The sequence below is a fragment of the Macaca nemestrina genome, chromosome 12 (genome assembly GCF_043159975.1).
Source record: "Macaca nemestrina isolate mMacNem1 chromosome 12, mMacNem.hap1, whole genome shotgun sequence".
NCBI classification, from domain to species: Eukaryota; Metazoa; Chordata; class Mammalia; order Primates; family Cercopithecidae; genus Macaca; species Macaca nemestrina.
Genome location: NC_092136.1, coordinates 57,017,873 through 57,041,823, shown reverse-complemented (window position 1 = coordinate 57,041,823; position 23,951 = coordinate 57,017,873). Strand labels below are relative to the sequence as shown.

The 23,951-nt window shown below is 44.1% G+C and overlaps 1 protein-coding gene and 1 long non-coding RNA gene across 13 annotated transcripts in view; one reads left to right on the top strand and one right to left on the bottom strand.

Annotated features, from left to right (window-relative positions):
* The window catches only part of DENND2B (DENN domain containing 2B), a 177,910-nt gene that overhangs the window by 90,675 nt on the left and 63,284 nt on the right, over positions 1 to 23,951 (bottom strand). Inside the window, exon 1 of one of the 9 annotated variants that reach the window (XM_011753130.3) lies at positions 11,467 to 12,286. The exons of 7 other annotated variants lie outside the window; for them this stretch is intronic. The gene's annotated coding sequence lies outside the window, so the exon portion shown is untranslated. Of the gene's footprint in view, positions 1 to 11,466; positions 12,287 to 23,951 lie in introns of those variants that run through there. One more of the 9 variants, XM_071075130.1, reaches the window with a different exon arrangement.
* Positions 1 to 23,951, top strand: part of LOC139357513 (uncharacterized) — a 44,294-nt gene that overhangs the window by 17,040 nt on the left and 3,303 nt on the right. For 2 of the 4 annotated variants that reach the window (XR_011610847.1, XR_011610848.1), the window contains exon 4: positions 1,646 to 1,800. The exons of 1 other annotated variant lie outside the window; for it this stretch is intronic. This is a non-coding gene — a long non-coding RNA (uncharacterized lncRNA). Of the gene's footprint in view, positions 1 to 1,645; positions 1,801 to 3,881; positions 3,965 to 23,951 lie in introns of those variants that run through there. One more of the 4 variants, XR_011610851.1, reaches the window with a different exon arrangement.

The following is a 23,951-nucleotide window of genomic DNA, read 5'->3' as shown; positions in this document are numbered from 1 at the left end:
AAAGCAATATATGTCAACACATATGAAGAAGATCCCAAAGGACAAGATACACCAAAAGTTAACAATAATTGTGCTATAGGGGATTATGTGACTTTTACTTTTTTTTTTTTTTTTTGGAGACGGAGTCTGTGACTTTTACTTTCTTCCTAATATTTTTTGTTATTGTCCAAATATTCCTCAATGAGCCTGTATTTCTTTTATTAGAAAAATCAATAAAGTTAGTTAATTTTACACAAAAAGAAAATAAGGACTATCTGGTAATAGCAGATGAGTTTTACTTGAAATAAGGGAAAAGGTAAGCAGAAAAAGAGGGAGATATCATAGACAGAAGTATAACAAAAGCTCTACCGGAACAAAGAGCCGGGAGGAAGAGCAAGGCTTACAGGTTTTCACCCAGGTTGGGCATTTCCAGCAACAAGAACAAAGAAGGCAAGAGGGAGGAGGTCAGCTGGAGAGCTGTTTGTGACTGAAGGGCAGAGAGTACAGACAGAAGAACTACACAGTTCTCAAATTCCATTTAAAATTTTAATACATTTCTCACTTCACAGATTCTGAACCTGCCATAGAACCTTGGTGTAGTGTGAGCGAAGGAAAGATTCTTGGGTAGAACTTCATAAAGTCTGTCATAAGATCAGCCCCCAGAGGAGGAGACTTTTCAGATCCCATCCCTCATACACATTCAGAAGGCCAAGGAAACACCCTCAGGATTGAACTATGATAAAGAAGGTGAACAATAGCCTGGACAACACAGGGAGACCCCATCTCTACCAAAAAATAAAATAAAATTAGCCAGGCATGGACATGGAGGTGCATGCCTGTGGTCCCTGCTACTTGGGAGTCTGAGGTAGGAGGATCACTTGAGCCCAGGAAGTTGAGGCTGCAGTGAGCGGTGACTGTGCCACTACACTCCAGCCTTGGCAATAGAGCAAGACCCAGTATCAAAAAAACAAACAAAAAAAAAAGGGGGTGACAAAGGAGACAAAAGCAATGACATCACAGTGGCCTTAGTTTAGCCTACACAACCAGCAACTCTATTTCTCTAGAATTGGTGAGATAATGAGAAGCTGAAGAAACAGAGGGCTAGGGGGGTGGGTCACGCCTGTAATCCCAGCACTTACGGAGGCTGAGGCAGGCGGTCAGGAGTTCGAGACCAGCCTGGCCAACATGGTTAAACCTTGTCTCTACTAAAAATACAAAAATTAGCTGGGTGTGGTGGCACACACCTGTAATCCCAGCTACTTGGGAGGCTGAGGCAGGAGAATGGCTTGAACCCAGGAGGCAAAGGTTGCAGTGAGCTGAGATTGTGCCACTGCACTTTAGCCTAGGCAACAGAGTAAGACTCTTTCTCAAAAAAAAAAGGAAAAGAAACAGAGTGAGAAAAGTGGGCTGGTAAGCCAGAGGGTAATCATAAGCCAATCCTGTGTTTAGGCAAATACAAAACTAAACAGGAAAGTAACGTCTGTGTGGCAACCTATGACACAGCATGAATATTCTACTGGCACGTGTCTTCTTTCCGGATATAGTACTCCCTCTAACACAGCTGCCACATGGTAGAGTAGTTGCTAAAAAGCCAATGGAAGGTACAACATCTGAGATGCCACAGGTGTCCACTGAAATTAAGCCATTCTTTTACCTTTACCCCTAGGCTTTTGGACTTGGACCTCATCCAAGGAGCTGGTTGCCTGCACTTGCACAGACAGTCAGCTTCATCCCCAGGCCCCAAATCCTGAATTTGCCCTATGTCAATGAAAAACCATCATCAGCTTTTCTTTACATTAAAAACTGATTGTGATCAAAGCAGTTTTTCCTGTTTTCTGGGATCACTGCTGCAAAGAGAAAAAGTCACAAGAGGATAAAATGACACACACGCACATTCTCCTGTGGCTGAAATTCCCCTCACTCTTCCTGCCTCTAACCAAAAAGGAGGATACAGACCAAGGAGCACTTCATGAAGGTAATCAAATGCCCACCCTGCTGTTTTTCACCTTCAGGAAGAATCACCTCCTACTAGCTAGAACCTCTCCTTGGTCACTATAATCCCATGATTTGTAATGTGGGCTTCACTCCTCAGAAGCCCAGGGTTGGTGTTATCTAGGAGTGACATCAGTCATTTCCAGATCATGAGCAGTCACACAAATAAGGCAAAGGGCAACTCCTGCCTAGCATGTGTGACCCAAGAGATGACGGAGAAGAGAAGGGAGGAATGCAATCCTTCACCCAGTCCCTCAGCACTGAGCCAGCCTCCCATTTGCACATGGAAGGAAAGGCCAATACCCAATACTTAAGAAAGAACTAAATGTTAGGTCAGCCCCCTTCCCTCCCAGGGCTAGTATAAGGATTAAATAAGACAATGTTCTAATAGAAGCAAGAATACAAGTTACATGGCTCTAACTTGGCTCCAATTTCTAGCTGGTAGGAAGTCAATCCTTTCATCTGTTTTCCAAAGTCTATGGATCTGCCTTTAGTTGGAAATACAGAATAGAGTATAGAAGATATTATAGAACTTGGGGCCTTGAATTACTGTCCAACTCTTCACAAAATTCCATCGAAAGAAGTGATATTTAAGGAACACTGTCTAAGGGGTATGATATAAATCCATGCCCCTGAGTATTTTAGGCTCCATTGTCTAGCAGGTCACCTGAAAGCTACACAGATGTCATTAGCTCAGCTCCTGACAGAGTGGTTTTCACTAAGTTGCAATTTCATGTAAAACATTTGCATTTTGTCTGCAGTCTCTATGAGAGCTATAGAAAACTAAGACTGCATAAGCACTGGTTATAAAAATAGCAAGGAAACTGTTGCTGTAGTGGTAAAAACAATAAATAAATAAATAAATAAATAAATAAATAAATAAAACATACTTCTTGCTTTAAAAAAAGTAAAAATTACTATTATATCATTCAATATTGCCTTACATATCCACATACATTTCATTACAATATAAAACTCATTTAAAAAACTTTGTCCTTTGAGAAAGTGGTATGTTGACTGCCAAGGAGAAGGCCATTCATAGCAATCACGTTAATGAACAGGATTAGGAAGGCCAGGCACAGTGGCTCACGCCTGTAATTCCAGCACTTTGGGAGGCTGAAGTGGGAGGTCTCTTGAAACCAGGACTTTGACATCAGGCTGGGCAACATGGCGAGACCCCGTCTCTACAAAAAGTTTAAAAATTAGCTGGGCATGGTGGTATACATCTGGGGTCCTGGCTACTCAGGAAGCTGAGGTGGAAGGATCACTTGAGTCCAGGAGGTGGAGGCTGCAAGGTTGCAGTGATCTGTGACTGTGCCACTGCACTCCGGCCTGGGTGACAGAGCAAGACAATGTCTCAAAGAAAACAAATGAACAACAAAAAAAAACAAGATTTGAACAGCTGCCTGCTCTTCTTTTCTTTGGTGCTGATGTTATTTCTTTTTCTATGTTATTAACATGACTAAGGCCTCGCTTTACCAGTTATCTACTGTGTGCCAAGCATTGTTCCCAGGTGTTAATTATGTTAATTCATTTAATACTCTAACGCAATCCTATGAGGTAGATGTCACCAATTCTGTTTTACCAAACAGAAAAACCAAGGCCCAAGTCATATAGCTAGTAAAAGGAGGAGCCAGAATTCAAACCAGGACTGATTTCAAAATTCTCATTCCTTCTACTATGCCATGGAAAGTACAGTAGGGTGTTTTTATGTCAACTGCAGCCAGACACATCAATTTTCTCTTCTGAGAAGACAGGATATAAATCTGAAGAAACAATGTATATGAAAATATGCTATATGCTATAAGGCAATATTCATATGTAAATAACTACCATCATCCTCCAGGAAAAGAATGCGTAAAGCAGAGCTGACAGTTTTCTTTCTCTTTTTTTTTTTTTTTTTTTTTAAGAGACAGGGACATGCTATGTTGCCCAGGCTGGACTTGAACTCCTGGGCAAAGCGATCCTCCTGCCTCAGCCTGCTGAGCAGCTGGGACTACAGGCACATGCCATCATGCCAGGCCAGAACTGGCATTTCTACTGCACACACACCGGCAAACTCAGCAGGAAGTGAACTCTAAACATAGCCTAAGAGAAGAACTTTTCTCTCAACACTAAAACTCATAAAAACATGTAAGCAAGTGTGTGGGTCAGTCACTCCCTTAAACACAGGTGTCTGGCAAGATAGTGAGAAATCATCCCACATCTAGTGTCCATGGGCACAGACTCCTGTTTGCTTCAGAATCTAGGAGATGCTGGCATTTGGCCAGGTAGGCCTTCTTTTCTCTCAACTCCCTTTTAATCTCATCTCCTTCAGTGATGATCATTCTCAAAGAATTATTTCAAGAGACACTATCTTTGAGAAGAAGAATTATTTCAAGCTTTAATTTCTAGCTCATCTACAAATCCATGACTTTTGGAAATCAAAGCTCTCCAAAACTCTGAAACCTACAATGTGCTTCTTTTCTATAAGTTTCATGGTTATTACCTAGGAGACATGCATGCCTTCCCTGGTAGTTTAAGAGACAAAGTTTGGAATATGATGTGCTCAGAAAAGGGGTCACTCTACCTCTAGTCCTAGGCATCAAGGGCTTTCTAGATGTTTAAGAGGCAAGTGGTCACCAGCAGCAAGAAAACGTTGGGGTGGGTTCTCTGGACCACTGCTTCACTCAGGGACAGCCACCCCTTCTCTACTCAACCCATCCAAACCCTGTAAGTGAAGTGTAAAGAATGCAACGCAGATCTACTACCTACCAAAACAAACCCCAACCAGAAAAGCACTGGGGTTACTATGCAAAGGGATCCCTCAGAGATAAAACAGGAAGAGGGGTTCACTGCGTCTCCTCTCAAGGGCTCCTGCTTCAACCCCACCTATGTATGACAATTCTTTTCCTCTTCAGTATCAACCCCCTACCTCATTAATTTCCTCCACTCCAACCAATGGGCAGCAATGTCCAACAGAGCACAATAAATTTAAAACTGTTTAAAATGGGTGTCTTGCATTTTTCTCACCTTGTCTTCTTCCACCACTGGCTGAGCTTTCAACCGATTCCACAGTGCCCCAGCTCTGCAGTAAAGCAACTACCCCACGTCTTCAAACTCTTCACAGAATCATGCACCATCTCCTGCCCTAACACATACCAGGCTCTCCCCGAGGGCGTTCTCTCCACCCTGGCAACTTCAACAGCTATGTGGATGGATCCACTCAAAACTCTTATCTCACAACTGATTCTCTGACATCAATTCCACTTCCACTTGAGTCACCCATACTTTTGCACAAACCCTGAACCTTGGACTACCCATTTCAAAACCTTGCCCTCTACTGTCTGACCACAATTTCCCTTCCTGTCTATCTTTTGACTATTCACTACCTGACAGCTGCTCTTTGACCTTGGTCAGGCCTCTGTTCCCTTGAGCCTTTTTCCTAGTGTATATCAGCCACCTCCTGGCCTTTCCTTCTGCCAATCCAGGTTGGAATCCATGATTCATCATACATGGATCAATCTCAAATCCACAGCTCCTTTCTCCTTCCACTGTACCCACCTAAAAAGCCCTAACTATGGTATTCTCCATTCCTTTGTCAGCACACCTAAAAATTGCTAGTCAGATACCATACAACCAATACACTTCTGCAAGGTCTTTCGGAGATACATTCTGAAGCATTTATGAATGAAATGGTATGATGCCTGGAGTTTGCTTCAAAAAATTCAGTGGTAAAAAAGGAAGAGTAGTGGACAAGAATAGAAATGAAACAAGCTAGTTCACATGTTAATAGTCATAGTTATTAGTTAATAGTTACAGATAACGGTTGAAGCTGGATAACGGACACAACAGTGGTCATCTATTCTCTCTACTTTGGTTATGCTTGTTATTTTCCATAATAAAAAGTTTAACAACAAAACAACTTAAGTGCAAGATTAATGGGGAACAATGCCAAAGGTCACACACAGACTACCTGCTAGTGACAAAATGAAAACTATAATTTCACGATGGAGAAATGTAGCTGATCCTACCTTAACCAGTAATCAAACTTAGCGTCAATAATAATGGGCCAGCCAAACATCATGTGCCTCTGATCTGCTGCATCATTTACAAAGGGTTGTTTTCTCCCCAAAATGCTTAACCTAAATCTAATCAGGTCTCTAGATCTAATTTACAGTTTATAGAATACACAGGGGAGAGAGGAAGAACCTGAACAATACCCCAAAGAAACAATCAGACAAATCCATAATGTGAAAAGTGAATTCAGGTTAAGAAATAAGAAGTGTCTAAAACTGGGCAACACAAGAGCCCCATCTCTACAAACAATAAAAAAAAAATTAGCAGATTTAGCAGAGTGTGGTGGCACATACCTGTAGACCCAGCTACTCAGGAGGCTGAGGCCCCCACTATCTAACTAAAACTACCCAAGAAGACCCCAGCCTTTCAACAGCCAGCCCTGAGACCTGTCTCTGGAGTCTTAACTTGTCATTCCTCACTCTACCCTGCCAAGGACAACAAACATGACCAACTGGGACTTCCCCGCACACTCTACACTTACAGCTTCACTCCTGTCTTTGTGCACGCAAATCCCTCTACCTGGAATGCCCCTCCCTGCCCTGTCTCCTTATAAAAGAACTATGCCTCCTTCGAAATCTGTACCAGCACCATTTCCTCTGTGAAACCATGCCCTCCTTTTCCCCACTCTCCTCCCACCAGTAACTCAATTAATCCTCTCCTCCCAGTGAAACATCTAGGGTAGCATAAATTGCAAAGCAGTATACTGGCTTTTCATATGCCTTGTCCAATAAACTATTAAGTCCCATGAGGAAGTGCTATGTATCTATGCGCTGGTCCTGCAGGGGCCTAATGAATGTATGCTGATTGGAAGTGGTTTCTCCTGCTCCCTTACTTAGCCTATTACTACTAAAAACATTTCTGGTCCAGGCACAGTGGCACACACCTGTAATCCCAGCACTTTGGGAGGCTGAGGTAAGAGGATCACTTGAGCCCAAGAGTTCAAGACCAACCTGGGCAACACGGCAAGGCCCCATTTCTACAAAAATTTTAAAAATTAGCCAAGCATGGTGGTTCGTGTCCATGGTCTCAGCTTCTCCAGAGGCTGCAGTGGGAGGATCACTTGAGCCCAGGAGGTAGAGGCTGCAGTGAGCTGTGACAGCGTCACTGTACTCTAGCCCGTGCAACAGAGCAAGACCCTGTCTCAAAAAAAAAATTCTGTTTAAGCCCCTGGCTGATGGAGCAGAAATGATGCACTCTAAATCCTGCTTTTCTCGGTCTCCTAAACTCTAACTTTCCTTTTCTGAGTTCTCAAGTTCACAACCCTTGGGAACAGCAACACTAGGTTGATCCAGCACTAAAAGCTGCCTTTTAAAATACAGTTAGATGGGACCTGACTAGCTTAGTGTCTGGGACATAAGTAGGTACTCAATAAACATTATTTCTTTTCCTTCTCTTACTTCAAAAACCTTCCTGAATCTGTTCGCAAAGCAGCTACATTTCCTCACACCTTTCAAGCTGCTCTTCTCCGAAAGCCTCGCCTTTTCTGGGTCTTAATACCTGCTTAGACTTTGGCCTACTGCCTCTCCTCAGTACCAGCTGCCCACCTGCTGCCACCTCAGCCAGGGTGAGCTCATCAAAGCAGGTATAATTTTTAAGGGAGAGGCTTCTATGTCACAAGATCTAGGTCCAGCGTGTCAATACAATTGCATATAAGAGGCACTGGAAACTTTTGCAAAGAGGATTCATGCAACTATTCCCAAACATTAATAAAAGAAACCTGGTTGTGTCGTATTTAGAGTAAGAGAAAGCAAACAAACAACAGGATTAGGAATCAGAAGACTCGGGTGAAATTTTTAATCTGCCTCTCTCACTAAAGGCTTTTTGTTTTTTTGTTTTTTGTAAACTGAATCAGAAATATTCTAAGCCAGGTGCAGTGGCTCACACCTTGTAATCCCAGCAATTTGGGAGGCCAAGACAGGCAGATCAGTTGAGGTCAGGAGTTCAAGACCAGCCTGGTCAACTAGTGAAACCCAATCTCTACTAAAAATACAAAAAATTAGCTGGGTGTGGTGGCATGTGCCTGTAGTCCCACTTACTTGGGAGGCTGAGGCATGAGAATCATTTGAACCTGGGAGGAGGAGGTTGCATGAGCTGAGATCATGCCACTGCACTCCAGCCTGGGCTACAGAGCAAGACCCTGTCACAAAAAAAAAAAAAAAATTACTTTAAATGTCACAGAAGTCACAGAAAATGTTTTTAATTGTTACGGTACATCCTTAAGTGAAAAGAATTTTACATAAAGAAAAACTTTAGGCCGGGCGCGGTGGCTCAAGCCTGTAATCCCAGCACTTTGGGAGGCCGAGGCGGGCGGATCACAAGGTCAGGAGATCGAGACCACAGTGAAACCCCGTCTCTACTAAAAATACAAAAAATTAGCCGGGCGCGGTGGCGGGTGCCTGTAGTCCCAGCTACTCAGGAGGCTGAGGCAGGAGAATGGCGGGAACCCGGGAGGCGGAGCTTGCAGTGAGCCGAGATCGCGCCACTGCACTCCAGCCTGGGCAACAGCGTGAGACTCCGTCTCAAAAAAAAAAAAAAAAAAAAAGAAAAACTTTAATAGAAAAAAACGTTATCTTAGGTTTTCTTATCAACAAAATTTAATTCCTGCTGGGCACGGTGGCTCATGCCTGTAATCCCAGCACTTTGGGAGGCCAAGGCGGGTGGATCACCTGAGGTCAGGAGTTCAAGACCAACCTGGCAAACATGGTGAAACACCATCTCTACAAAAACACAAAAATTAGCTGGGTATGATGGTGAGTGCCTGTGATCCCAGCTATTTGGGAGGCTGAGGCAGGAGAATCGCTTGAACCCAGGAGGCAGAGGTTGCAGTGAGCCAAGATCACACCACTGCACTCCAGCCTGGGCAACAGAGTGAAACGCTATCACACACACACACATACAAAAAAAAAAAAAGAGGAAGAAAATTTAATTCTTACTTCTCTCCTTACAGCAAAATTAATTACAGTTTAAATGTAAAAACTGGAACCATAAAAACACTAAAAGAAAACATGAACCACTTTTTTTTTGTGATTCTGACAAGTGAAGATTTTTCCAAGTATGACAGAAAATTCAACTCCACAGCCAAGAAGGGGGATGGGCGGAAGTGCTTTGAAGGAAAATATTTGCCTAAGTAAAAATGTAAAACATGTGAAAGGCAAATAATTAGCATAAACAAAGTCAAAAAAAATTTTTTATTGGGGAAAAATTATCAGCAACACATATGGCAAAGAGTCCTGATGTAGTATGTATGTAAAAGCTCTCACAAGTCCACCAGATAGAATAATGACCAAACAGAAAGATTAACAAGGTATTTGAGCAGAAAATTTACAAAGGAATAAAATCAACTATCAGAAAGATAAAAAGATGCTAATTTCATTAATAACTAAAGACATCCTAAATAAAGTAACAATAAGAAATCTTTTTTCACCTATCAGATTGGCAAAGAGTAAAAAGATGTATAACACCTATGTTGGCCAGGGTGTGGTGGAAAGAGGCACCTCCATACACTGCTGATGAGAAGTACAGTGATGCAACTTCTTGGGAGGCAGTTTGGCAATATTTATTAACATTTATAATGAGCACACCCTTTGATCAGCAAATCTTTCCTTCTAGGAATTTTGCCTAAGGAAATAAAATACAAGTACTAGGACACATGGGCAAAGACAGCTGGATACTGCTGTTCATTACAGTCCTGCATATAATAGGAACAACTGAGAAACAATTCAATTGTCCATCAAAAGGGGTTTGATTAAATAAATTATGATATATTTCTCTAAAGAAACGCAATGTTGCTCCTTAAAAGCACATACTGAGGTGGAAAAATATCCTAGGTAAATTACAAGTGACACGTTTTTCAGTACAGTATAATCTTTTCTTTCCATTTTTTAATTGCAGTAAAGTATATAAAATTCCCCATTTAAGAGTGTACAATGCAGTGGCATTAACTATGTTCACAATGTTGTGCAACCATCACCACTATTTCCCAAATTTTTCCAAACAGAAACTCTGCAATGATTAAGCAATAACTCCCCATTCTCCCCTCTCCCCAAGCTCCTGGTTTACCTCTAATCTATTTTCCTATCTCTATGAATTTGCCTTTTCTAGATATTTTATATAAGCAGAATCACAAAATATTTGTGCTTTTGTATATGGCTTATTTCAGTCAGGGCAGCATTTTCAAGGTTTATCTACATTGTAGTATGCATCAGAACTTCCTTCCTTTCACAGCTGAATAACAGTCCAGTTTGCATTACTGTGTTCATCCATTTTGTTTATGCATTGTTTACACACTTTGTTTATTCATCAGTCAGTGAACTCTTGGGTTGTTTCCACCTCGCTGCTGTGAATAATGCTGCAATGAACATTGGCATGCAAGAATCTGAGTCCTTGTTTTCAATTATTTTGGGCATATACCTGGGAGTGGAATTGCTGGGTCATATGGTAATTTGGGGCTTTTTGGAGAATAATCAAACTTTCCCACTCTAGCTGTACCGCTAACACTCCCACTAACAACCTATGAGGGTTCTAACTTCTCTACATTCTCACCAACACTTTTTACTTTCCATTTTTTTAAATTAAGAGTATAAACTTTTTGTGTAAAACAATGTATATAAAAATGTATCATTTAAAGAATCTGTTATGGCTCAAGGATGTTAGTTTAAATATATAAATAAAAAATATAAATAAATAAAAAATCTGGTGCTACCCAACTGTTAACAATAACTATTTTTCTGGGGCATGGGTTTATAGAAGATGCTCATATTCTGCCTTACATATTCCCCATTTTGCAAAAGTTTTTAGAACACCTAGTGTTGCTTGTGTTATTTTAACAAATATCTTAAACAAAAGTTAGCCAGATAGACGGCTTGATGCCTGCCTGCTGATCTGAAACACAGTTTCAATGTTACATACACAGCAAGGCCCTAAATCAGCAGAGGTGAGAAGGCCCGTGTCCCAGTCCTCACTCTGCCGCCCTGAGCACTCTGTATTCTCACCTCTCAACTCCCAGGCACCCAGGACTGAATCCAAGTTCCCAGCGAGTACCCCCAAAATAGACGACAGCTGTGTGGACCCACCCATGTGGTCCTTCCACCCTGGGGACCACACTGAGGCTACAAAAGCCCCGGGAGGGTTGTCTCAGGCTACGTACGGGTAGCCGTCTCCCTTTATCTAGTATGCCTTACAAAGATTAAGTTGGGCAGCACTGTGCCAGGCAGCCCGTAATATCCCTTCCCACACTGAAACAGAATTCCACAGTTGTACTGAACTAATGAAAGAAGGTAAGAAAAGGACAGCTCGGGGAAAACCTGTGAGTCACGGACTACGAAGGAAAATGAAGGCCTTCCCTGCAAAGAGAGAAGCAAGCCCAGAAAAGAATTCAAGAAACAATGATGCCAAGGAGGAGAGGGCAGCTGACATTGACTAATGCAAGTGTCTCACCTGAAGCCACAGGTGCTGAAGTAGACAGCAAAGGGCAGTGCCTGGAGCCACACTGCTCTGTGGGAACCATCCCAAGGTCACCTGCTCAAGCAGCAACAAGGAGAAAACGCAGCCTCTGTGGGAAGAGGCACTGAGGCCTGGGGAAGTGAAAGTCAAGTGAAACCCTTCCCCTCTTCCAGGTGTTCTCAGCCTTTCGGCTGCCAACTGTGAACTTTGCCCTTGAAATTCAACTCCTGGCGTAAAGAGATAATCTCCCAGGCATGTCCTGTGTAAATCTGGCTAATCAACAGAACACACTCTGTGCAGCCCATGCTGGCTGTCCCTGAAACAGCCCTGCCAGTCAGAAGCAGTGCTGACAGGAGGAGGGAAGCTTTTCCTGGCATAAATATCACCAATCCTAATGAAATCAAGTGCCCAGGATGGGCATTTTCCAAAAATCAGACAAGCATCTGTTCAAAGACGAGCACATACCTGGAAATCTTATCCAGAAGTGATACGGATTTGGTGAAGAGAGTCACTGAGAACATGGACCTTTACCAGGCTTTGTTGATGTTTAAGAGTAAGCCACCTAAGAACATCTAAAGTAAAGCTTTGTAGACATGAAATTCTGGGTCAGTAAAAGAAAGCAAGCCAATTAACATCTGACCCTCACACCCTTATTGGCATCTCAGCTGCCAAGCCTCTTAAGCAGTGGTTCTCAAAGTGGGATTCCCAGCCAACAGTAGCAGCATCACTTCGGAACTTGTTAAAAATGCAAATTTTTACCAAAAAATTTCTACTAAATTGGTTAACAAGCTCTCCAGGTGAGTTTGATGCACAGTCAAGTCTGAAAACCACTGCTCTACGGCTCCAGAAAGCTGAAAGCTCTGCAGTCTGGAGCTCTGATCCCACCCGCCCCGAGACTTCCCTTACTTTCTGCTCTAAATGAATTTTGAGGGACTGGAATATCACCCTCCAGTTACAGCCAATAAAATAGGCAAGTTTCCTCCCATTCCAGTTCCATTTTCTACATGGTTTCCTAGCTTTCTTTTCCACAAACCATATCCAATTGTGTTTCCTTTCTGCTTCCTGGGGAAAGTGATTCTCCGCTTTCTGGATGGTTCAATCCCTTAAAGATCTGACCTTAGCCAGTCTTTCCAGCCTCACCTTCTAACCCATCTGTGTGTACCTGCTCATGGCAGATGACCATTTAACGTCTGCTCATTGTGAATCAGTGATGAAGACCATCTGAACAATACCCTCTAAAGGAATCTTTCCCAAGTACATTATCTTTCCTTCAGAAGCAAGTGTGTTACTGAAACAAACTGGGAAGGGGAGACAGGAAAGCAGAATCCAGTGACTTACCAAAGATATTTCCTCTATGTTCTAGCAATCTATGCTAAATCTGAAATTCAGTTTCACCCTGCTCTGCCCTTCACAAACTATTCCATCTAAGCAGGGTGATTAGGCTGACCACAGATTTCATGAACACCAACGAATGAGAGTTTATAAATACTGCATACATTTTCATTTCAGAATCCTGGGCCTTCACTACTGATAGAATCCAAACAGGATCAAACCTTTAGAAAAAGAAGTATGGGCCAGGCTCAGTGGCTCATGCCTGTAATCCCAGCACTTTGGGAGGCCAAGGCGGGCAGATCACCTGAGGTCAGGAGTTCAAGACCAGCTTGGCCAACATGGTGAAACCCCATCTCTACAAAAATACAAAAATTAGCTAAGCATGGTGGTGCATGCCTGTAATCCCAGCTATGTGGGAGGCTGAGGCAGGAGAATCGCTTTAACCAGGGAGGCGGCAATTGTAGTGAGCCAAGACCATGCCACTGCACTCCAGCTTGGGTGACAGAGTGAGAATCCATCTCGAAAAAGAAAAAGAAGTAACAACCCATAGAAACTAGTCAATGTTCAATTTCCAAGAAGTGAAAGTTGTGGCCTGATACATTTCTTTTCTCAAACATTTCCAACAAACTTGAAGACGCTAGAAGATATCTGTACACTAGGAAATCAGGGTTTATATACAAACACTAGTTTACTGACAAATTACTTATTTTTTCCAAAGGTAAATTCCATCTTCTTATACAATAGGGGGAACTGCAATCTAAGACATCTAACTACTTACGGAGCGTTAAGGAGAAAGGCCATTTTCTTCCTGCCCAGATGAAGAGATGTAATTCAGGTTAACTGCTTCCAAGTCTTGCCACAGCCCCACCCTCCCCAGTTATTTATATGGACTCACATTCTCAGTATTTAACCAGGTACCCCTTTCAGAGAAAGCTTTAAAAAACCTCATTCAATTCTGCAAACATTCACAATGTGACCATAAATAACACATAATGATTCAAAGGAAAAAACTCATTAGATGTTCTAGATAACCACGGAAGAGCTGCATTTGATATACTAACCAGAGTGGAGGTGTGGCAAGAACACATGCTTGGAATCAACAGCCTTAGATTTATATCTTAAGCAAGTTAGCTACTCCACGTCCCTGTAGATGTTACAACATCAACAAATTAACTCACAGGTCATCCTAAGGATTTACTAAAATAATGAAATAAAAACACCTAGTATAACACAATGCTTAGAACAGAGTAAGCATTACACTAAAGTCTTACCATAAACCTAAAATCTGCAGATAATTTAAAAACACATAGTGCTTCATCCCAAGAAGTATGCAGACTATATTAATTCGACTTCCTTAGCTAAGCAGGTACTGCCTATGCCCACTCCAGATCCCTTTTGTTTCCTCATATTCTTATCCCCTTACCCCTTACCCCTTCTTCCCCTTTCTTCCCCCTTCTTCCCCTTCTTCCTCGTTCTTCCCCTTTCTTCCCCCTTCTTTCTTCCCCCTTCTTTCCCACACTTCCCCCTTTCCCCTTCCCCCCTTCCCTCTTCTCTTCTCTTCTTTGAGAGAGAGTATTGCTCTGTCTCTTCTCTTCTATTCTTTTATTTGAGACAGAGTCTTGCTCTGTTGCCCAGGCTGGAGTGGCATGATCATAGCTCACTGAAGCTTCAAACTCCTGGGTTCCAGCAATCCTCCCGCCTCAGCCTCCCAAAGCATGGGGGTTACAGGCATGAGCCACCATACCTAGCACCATACTCCTTTTACTGATTCTTCTCAATCAGATTCAATGTTCCTCTCTCTCCCTCTGAAATTTCCATACCTTATCCCAAGTTGTGCCACATCTTCCACTCCGACACCCCCTTGCTCTGTATATTCTAACAATGATGACTTCCTAGGTGTCCTTTCTGCATGTCAAGCTCTTTCCTACCTCAGGAGCTTTGACTGCTGTTCCCTTTTCCAGAAAGGAACTTTCCCCAAATCTGCACAGTCACAGCTTCTTCTCATCCTTGAGTTCACAGTTCAAATGTCATTCTCAGAGTCCTTCTCTAACTTCTCAGGTCCCTGTTACTCTATTACATTACCATTATTTCCTTCCTAGCTCACAGCACTATCTTGATCTCATCTATTGATTTGTTTCCTTGTTTACTGAAATGCTTCCCCACTCACTATGCGTTAAGCTCCATGACAACAAGGACTTCAATGTCTTAGTTATCCCTACCTCCTCACATACAGAACAAAACCTAGAACAGAAGGAATACTCAATAAATATTTATTGAATGAATAAATACATTCAGCTTCTGAAGAAGAGAGGCAGAGTTAGATACTCCTTCTCTTTCTCTAACTGGTGACAGTAGAAGATGGAAGCCCAGGGAAAGACTGTAAATTAAAAAGAGAACAGACTGAGGATTGACTTTTGGGGAACACCAAAAACTAAAAGCCATCCCAACCCCCCAACTGACAAAACATTAAGGGGTATCAGGGACCCAGGAGGATGGCACAGGTGTTGCAGTCTCCACTGCCTTCTTTTTTTGTTTCTACAGCTTTCCAGAAGAAGCTCAGCTTCTTCCTGCAAGGCCAGGTAGACATCTGGCCTTCGGTGTTTTTCAGATGAAAAGAAGTCTGGATATCACTGCTTTCAAAACCCATCTGGGCACAGAAGCAGAATAGGCACCTACATCTAAATGGAGGGAAAAAAACAGTTGTGGGTCCTGCAACTGGAGCGGGTGGGAAAGAAACTAAAAAGGCTTTTCTATTTCCATTTAACGAGATTTAAATAAAACAACAATTTCCGGTTGCTTTTTTTTTAAGACGGAGTTTCGCTCTTGTTGCCCAGGCTGGAGTGCACGATCTCGGCTCACTGCACACATTGCAACCTCCGCCTCCCAGGTTCAAGTAATTCTCCTGTCTCAGCCTCCCAAGCAGCTGGGATTACAGACAACCTGCCACCACACCCTGCTAATTTCGTACTTAGAGACAAAGTTTCACCATGTTGGCTAGGCTGGTCTTGAACTCCTGACCTCAAGTAATCCACCCACTTCAGCCTCCCAAAGTGCTGGGATTACAGGCCTGAGCCATTGCACCCTGCCCTGGTTGCTTTCTTTTTAACCTGGATCCCTGCCACTTCCCCCTGGGCACTTATTAGAATTGAGTTGACAAAACCAATAGCTCTTCTTTCCTCCAGTATCTTCACAACTGGCTCTCCCAGCACAGCTAACCCAAGAGTAAACCCTGAGCATCAGTGATGACTCCAACGCAGAGAGGCAGGGACTCAGAAAGGACAGTGCTACGTGTTCCATTTATGTTTCACCCCAAAGGGGTGAGTCAATCAGGAGGTTGGAGAGAGGCAGAGAAAATAAGAAACCTCAGTATTGTCTTTCCTTTCTAGATTCAAAAGCCTCAATTCCCCGAACATAGCAGCCAGAGTCAAAGCCACAGATGGCAAACCAAGGTCACGGCCATTGCCAACCTTGTCTCAGATGTCCTAGCTATTTTCTTTTTCTTCTCACACTCATGTACCATCCTCCTTTTTCTCTTTTCCTTTTTTTTTTTTTTTAAGAGACAGTGTCTTGCTATGTTGCTCAGGCTGGAGTGCAGTGTGTATTCACAGGTGTGATTATTGCACAGGACAGCCTCAAACTCATGGGCTCAAGCAGTCTCCTGCCTCAGCTTCCTGAGCAGCTGGGACTACAGAAGCACAAACCCAGAGAATACTCCTTTATAGTTGCTGGGGTCATTCAAGTTCTTTAATTTCCTTTCCCTACTGGCATTCCTTTCTGCCAAGTGACAAAGTATATACACACAAGTCAGACCTTTTTGTCCTAAGGTCTTTGCAAATAAGTACAAAGTTCCATGTGTAGTGTCTACAGTCCTCAGTCTTCACCATTTTTTATTATTATTATTATTATTTTAGAGACAGGATCTTGCTCTGTCACCCAGGCTAGAGTGTAGTGGCACAATCATAGCTCACTATAACCTTGAACTCCAGGGCTCAAGCAATCCTCCTACCTCAGCCTCCCAAGTAGCTGGGACTACAGGCATGTGCCACCATGCTTGGCTAATTTCATTTATTTTGCAGAGATGGGGTCTCATTATGTTGCCCAGGCTGGTTTCAAACTCCTGGCCTCAAGCAATCCTCCTGCCCCGGCCTCCCAAAGTGTTAGGATTACAAGTGTGAGCTACTGTGTTCGGCCTTTACCATCTTTTAATTACTCTATCAGAACACATATTAGGTCACAAATTGCTAATAAACTAAATGGGAGGGAGATTCCAGCATAACTCTGCCAAGGAAACTTATCTCCACTAAGGAGTATGGGGCACTGTTTTGGGAGCTCTATGCACCACTGAGGCTGTGCTTCTCCTGGTTCTACAGGGAGCTACTGTCGAATCTCAGCCCCTGCCTGTGGGAGCCTGCAGAAGTAAAAAAGCTGAAGAACAGGATGTTTGACCATCATCTACAGAGTTTGGTCTTCTAAAGCAAAAATAACCTTACATTGTAAACAGCCTCACTCAAAGAGTAAATTTGTGAAGCCTCTACTCTTAGGAACTCCCCATTCTGCCCTAGGCCTGTCTGGGCTCAGCAAGCCCATAAATTGGCACTGTTGATATGACCTTTCCAGGATGCATTTCAACAAGAGATAACAACAAAGCTCAGGGCTTTGGTAGCACTCAAAGAAGATTTGAGGGACTTAAAACACATTGCTAAATTTGGCAGCAAAAGTTCCTGTTCCCTGAAGTTGCAAAAGAAAATCTCTTTATAATTACACTTGCAGATAAGGAGCTACTCATTCTCTTTAGAAACAGATTAGAACCTCCTCATCCCAATCCACCAGAGTGAGACTGCTGGGGCAAGTCTCACCTGGGGCTGGGATCAGGCTATTTCTTGGGAAGATGAAGTACCAGGAACTTACCTTGATGCCAAAGGTATCAATGCCACAAATGCCCAGAGACATTCGCCACTCTTCACTATCTAGAGCCGTCTGTCTCCCTCACCCTCCCGTCAGCCTTCCCACTTCCCATCCTGCTCTTTGACACTGGGTCTGCCATGTCCCTATCCCTGTTGTTCATACAACACATATTACTCCTCAGAGAGGGCCCGCTCAGCCTAGAGGCTCTTTTGATTCGGCCAGATTCCTCCTCTGGTTTATAATTTCTTTACAAAAGCAAGGTACAGGAGCTCCGATCTATATGCTGATTGGGGGATGCTTACCACTGCTCTGCTGATACCGTCTGCCCAAGACACAGAGGAATGGGATATCGCCTCGCATTTCTCAGCAGAACAAACCCAACAGACAAGCCACAAAGAAAGAAACTCGGCTGCCTGGCACAGTGACTCACACCTGTAATCCTAGCACTTTGGGAGGCCGAGGCAGATGGAATGCCTGAGCTCAGGAGTTCGAGACAAGCCTGAGCAACATGGTGAAACCCCGTCTCTACTAAAATACAAAAAATTAGCCAGGCATGGCAGCATGCACCTGTAATCGTGGCTACTTGGGAGGCTGAAACCAGAGAATCACTTGAACCTGGGAGGTGGAGGTTGCAGTGAGCCGAGATCATGCCATTGCACTCTAGCCTGGGTGACAGGGCAAGACTTTGAAAAAAAAAAGAGAAGAAAAAAAAGAAGAGAAAAGACAGACAGGCAGACTGCAACACTGCTGAGGCTGGGTGCAGCAGCTCATGCCTGTAATCCCAACACTTTGGAAAGCCGAGGTAGGCAGATCACTTGAGCTCAGTTCGAGACCAGCCTGGGCAACATGAAGAAACCCCATCTCTCTAAAAAATAAAATTATACAAATCAGCCAGGTGTGGTACACACTTGTTACTTCAGAGGCTGAGGTAGGAGGATCGCCTGAGCCAGGGAGGCAGAAGTTGCAGTGAGCTAATATCACACCACTGCACTCTAGCCTGTGTGACAGAGTAAGACCCTCTCTCGGCGGGGGGCGGGGGCGCGGGCGCGGTGGCTCACACCTGTAATCCCAGCACTTTGGGAGGCCTACGCACGCGGATCATCTGAGGTCAGGAGTTCAAGATCAGCTTGCCTAACATGGCGAAACCCCATCTATGCTAAATATACAAAAATTAGCCAGGTGTGATGGTACACACCTGTAGTCCCAGCTACTCGGAAGGCTGAGGCAGGAGAATCACTTGAACCCAGGAGGTGGAAATTGCAGTGAGCCGAGATCGTGCCACTGCATTCCAGCCTGGGCGACAGCGAGACTGTCTCAAGAAAAAAAAAAAAGGAGGCCGGGCGCGGTGGCTCAAGCCTGTAATCCCAGCACTTTGGGAGGCCGAGACGGGTGGATCAGGAGGTCAGGAGATCGAGACCATCCTGGCTAACACGGTGAAACCCCGTCTCTACTAAAAAATACAAAAAACTAGCCGGGCGAGGTGGCGGGCGCCTGTAGTCCCAGCTACTTGGGAGGCTGAGGCAGGAGAATGGTGTGAACCCGGGAGGTGGAGCTTGCAGTGAGCTGAGATCCGGCCACTGCACTCCAGCCTGGGCGGCAGAGCGAGACCCGTCTCAAAAAAAAAAAAAAAAAAAAAAAAAAGGAATAAACACTACTTGGTTTACAAGAGAATAATAAACATAACAATAACTGCAAACATTTTATTCAGCAAGGAGGCAGGAAGCACTATTTTAGGCACTTTACATTTAGCACTTAGGTTTTGTTAAAACCCTATGAGATAATGCTACCACTGCCTCACTTTTACAGAAGAGGAACTGTGGCAGGGACAAGTAACTTGTCTAAAGTTACAGAGCTATCAGATGGCAGAGGTAGAATTTGAACCCAATCTGACCCCAGAGCCCAGACTCTAAACATTACTTTCCTATTGGATGGCTCTTCCCCTAAGACACAGATTTGTCTCTGGGCATCAACTGGCTCACCCTAAACTCTAAAGGAGAGGGGATTGCTCAGAAAACACTGGCACTTTTCCCCACTGAGAAAAGGAAACAGTGATGGCAATATTTATTCAAAGAGCTGGTCTAAGGCTACAGAGCAGAACAAATAAGTTCCCCAAATATCTGTTGACCAAAATTTTCCCAGAGCACCAAGAGAAACCTACCTTCTTACTTTCTAAAGGCTGAGGCCTCCTTGTACTGCTCTATACATCTGAAAACAAGATTCCAGCCTCTGAGTGGTGACAACCAAGTCAAAATGCTCCCTAGAATCTGGTTGATGGGGTTAAAGAAAAGTTACCCAAATATTTTTTAAGCACCAACTATATATGTTGGCCATTTGGGGAAATAAAAAGTACAAAATATTATACTTGATTTCATACAACTTCAAGGAATCTAGTTGAAAACACAAGATATACACATTTGAAAAGTCAAGTCAGGGCCAGGCACGGTGGCTTACATCTGTACTCCCAGCATTTTAGGAGGCCGAGGCGGGCAGACCACTTGAGGTCAGGAGTTGGCCACTAGCCTGGCCAACATGGTGAAACCCCATCTCTACTAAAAATACAAAATTTAGCCGGGCGTGGTGGCATGTGCCTGTAGTCCCAGCTACTCAGGAGGCTGAGGCAGGAGAATTGCTTGAACCCGGGAGGCGGAGGCTGCAGTGGGCCAAGATCGTGCCACTGCACTCCAGCCTGGGCAACTGAGCAAGACTTTGTCTTAAAAAAAAAAGGTGTCAAGTCAGGATGTCAATGAGAACACTGAATCCATGCCTTCTAGTTTCTGGAAGAGGAGACTGAACCCTAGAGACATCAAGTTACTTCCCAAGATCGTCCCAGCAAGTTAGAGACAGAGCTGGAACCAAAATTCAGACCTGCTGACTCCCTGGCTGGGGCTTTCTACTGCTATACGTAGGCAAAGAAATTCACAGGAAGGATGGATTACTAACAACAGCAGCAGCTAACATTTATAGAGAGCATATCTGTGTCTAGAACTAAGTCGAGTGCCTTATGTAAATTAACTCATTGAAACCTTACAGTAACCCTTTGAGGTGGGTAATATTATCACTCCCAATTTACAGATGAAAACACTGAGGCTTACAGAGATGAACTCACCAGAAGTCCACAGATAGAGGAAAAAAACAGACTATGAACCCTCAGAGCTGGCTGCAAAGCCTATTCTATGCTCTAAGCTGCGTCTGGAAGAGTACAAGGGCAGTACTTGTGGAAGCAGGGGTAAGGAGGGCAGGAGCAGAGGCCAGGGTCTGGAGCACTGAGAGCAGCTTGTGAAGGGCCTCCAACGCCACAATGAGAAAGACCTTGGGCCCCACCTAGGCTGACCAGCAGGAAAGGGGCAGGCAAGAAGCAGTTCCGGATGGACTGGTCTCCCCTGCCTGTGAGGGGTGAGCATCCCACAGCAGGAGGAAAGAGTTGAACCTCTGAAGCTGGGTTGACAAAGACTACCTCAGACTCAGGATTTCTGGCTTCTCCAGTGTGAGCGGCTGCCGTGTCCTCAAAATATCATTGGCCCCTACTCCTTCCTCTTAAAGGACACTCTCAAGTACCTTCCTAACATGTAGGGCCAGGTCTGAAAGGGCAGTCCTCCTCGGCTGCTGGTGACTTTCCAAAGCAACTGTCTTTCTCTCCTTACCTTGCCCATGGCCCCCTGTGCCCTTTCTTTGATCCTTCTGCCTGATGCAGCAGCCGTAAGACATGGGGCGCTGTCTGTCAAGTGGCAGGAACTGAACACAAGCAGCTTTGTGCAGTGGGGAGGAAATCTTGTGTTATTAGGAAATCTCATATTATTACACACCCAGGACCGCACAGACCCCAGACCAGACTACCTGGGGTCTTGACAGAAACATGAACCAGATCCAAAATAGCAGCTACTTCTTTTTTTTTTTTTTTTTTTTTTTTTTGAGACGAAGTCTTGCTCTGTCACCCAAGCTGGAGTGCAGTGGTGCGATCTCAGCTCACTCCAACCTCCGCCTCCCAGGTTCAAGCTGTTCTCCTACCTCAGCCTACTCAGTAGCTGGGATTACTGATACACACCACTATTTCTAGCTAGTTTTTGTATTTTCAGTAGAGACAGCTTTTTACCATATTGGCCAGGCTGGTCTCGAACACTGACCTCAAGTGATCCACCCACCCCGGCCTACCAAAGTGTCGGAATTACAGATGTCAGCCACCGTGCCCAACCAGCAGCTGCGTCTAAAAGAAGAATCTGGTTTGTTCCCAGCATAGTAACATCAACCTGATTGAGAGACACCAGCCCACTCTCTTCAAAATGCTGCTCTAAGTTGATAATAATATACTGGAAAGCGCTGAACATTTACTATGCACCAGGCACTGGCCTATTTACATGCATCATTTCATTTAATCCTTACCACAACTCTATCAAGTACTATTACATCCATTCTACAGATGCCTCAAAGAAGGCTGATGCACGCAGAGATTAAATAACCTACCCAAGGTTACACAGCAAGGTCAGGTTCTAAAGTTAGGCCTCTAAGACCCCTGAGCTATAGCTTTTAATCACTGCACTGCACTGCACTGCATGTCAGATACTCACATTAAATGCAAATGATTCCATCAGAATTGCTCTAAGGCAGCACCATGCACTCACTCAGTACCTAAGAGTCACTGAGAGTTGAACAAACATACCACAGGCTAGTTCATTTGAAAACAATCTATAAAACTCAGTTGTCAGAACTCCATAAGGTAGCCTGTGTTCCAAGTCACAAGCACACCAAAAATCAGTTCCTCAAACAAAACTAGAGTTTTAAAAATAGCTGACTTGATCGTTTCTTTCCAACTTTCCCATTTCCCCTTTCCTATGACTCCCTCCCACATACCCCATCCTTTGACACTGTCAGAGAAGCTTCAACGCAGGCCTAGAACCCTCACCCTCCTATTTCCAGTCCTTCAGTTGGCTCTCTTCCTTCATTCAAATAGTGCTTGAAATCAGTCTCTTGGATCCTGCTCCTTTTTCCCAGCCTAAGAGCATGAGATGGTCATTAACCCGACCATCAAAACTCAGAACTGCAGCAGGTCTGTGCTGCTTCTCTCTTAATCACACTGAGAGTTCGGGAGAGAGAGGAAGAAATAACTACAACACAACATCTATTATAATATGACATAGATAGGAGTAAGGTCCATACTTGATACTCCTGTGTTCCTTCCCAGATCTTGGCCCAGACACTCCGTATTCACTGACTAAATGGGTGAACAGACCAACACTGCATAGACGGGCGCCAGAGATGCCTCTGAGCCAAAAGCAAAACACAGAGGTGTTAACCCCAATGCCAGCCACCCCTACCCCCTCCAGTGCTTCTGAGGGCCTGCACAACACTGTACCCCTGAGTGCCCTGAGGGCAGTCTGGCCTTCTGCTAAATTGTGTAGGCCTCCAAGGTCAGCCCTTCCCTCGATCACCATCTGCTGCTCCTGAGAACTGCTTCCGGCCAGGGCCCCTTGCCCAGCGCCTCACTCCTGCTTCCTTCCGGTAGCCTTCCTCCTGCCTCAGATCTTGTCTCCTGTAACCCTCAGTTTATCTCATTTTTTCCCAGTTCCAAATAATCTTCCATCCACTATTGATTTCCTACAGTCCATCTCCAGCTCACACACAACCCCTTTGGTGATGACAGGTCACACAGAGGAAGAGTCTGGAGCTCTGAGAAACTGTGGTGGTTTCGCGACAAGCCTGTAGGAATAGGTTCTGCTTTGGTTAAAAAGGCTTCATACGCTAACAGCAAATAATTCACTCTTTTATAAGGACAGTGAAATGTAACATTCAGGCAGTTTTAGATGAGAAGAGTATACTGATAGTTTCAACAGCCTCCCCAACAACAGTATATTCATTACATCAGAGCCAAAAAAATAACAGAAGTGGTCTTTACAGAAATTCTTCAATAAGGTAGTCTAGACTCATTTAACACCCTCCTCTCCCTTCAGAAGACATACACACACACACACACACACACACACACACACACACACACACACGAACTTTCTGGGGCCTATGGTTAGAAATAGAGACCTCAGGTTTTTTCTATCAGCACAATATTATGTGGCATGTTCCCCTAAGACAGATGCACCCAGTAGTTCCCCCGACCCACCTACTGAGACAGACACACACAGCACCTCCCCTCCAGAATGAAACGAATGCCCAGCCTCCCCAGCCCCCGCCTGCCAGGAGAAGGCTCACACTAATGCAAGTTTTCCCACAGGCTTTAAAGACAAATCTCTGCAGAC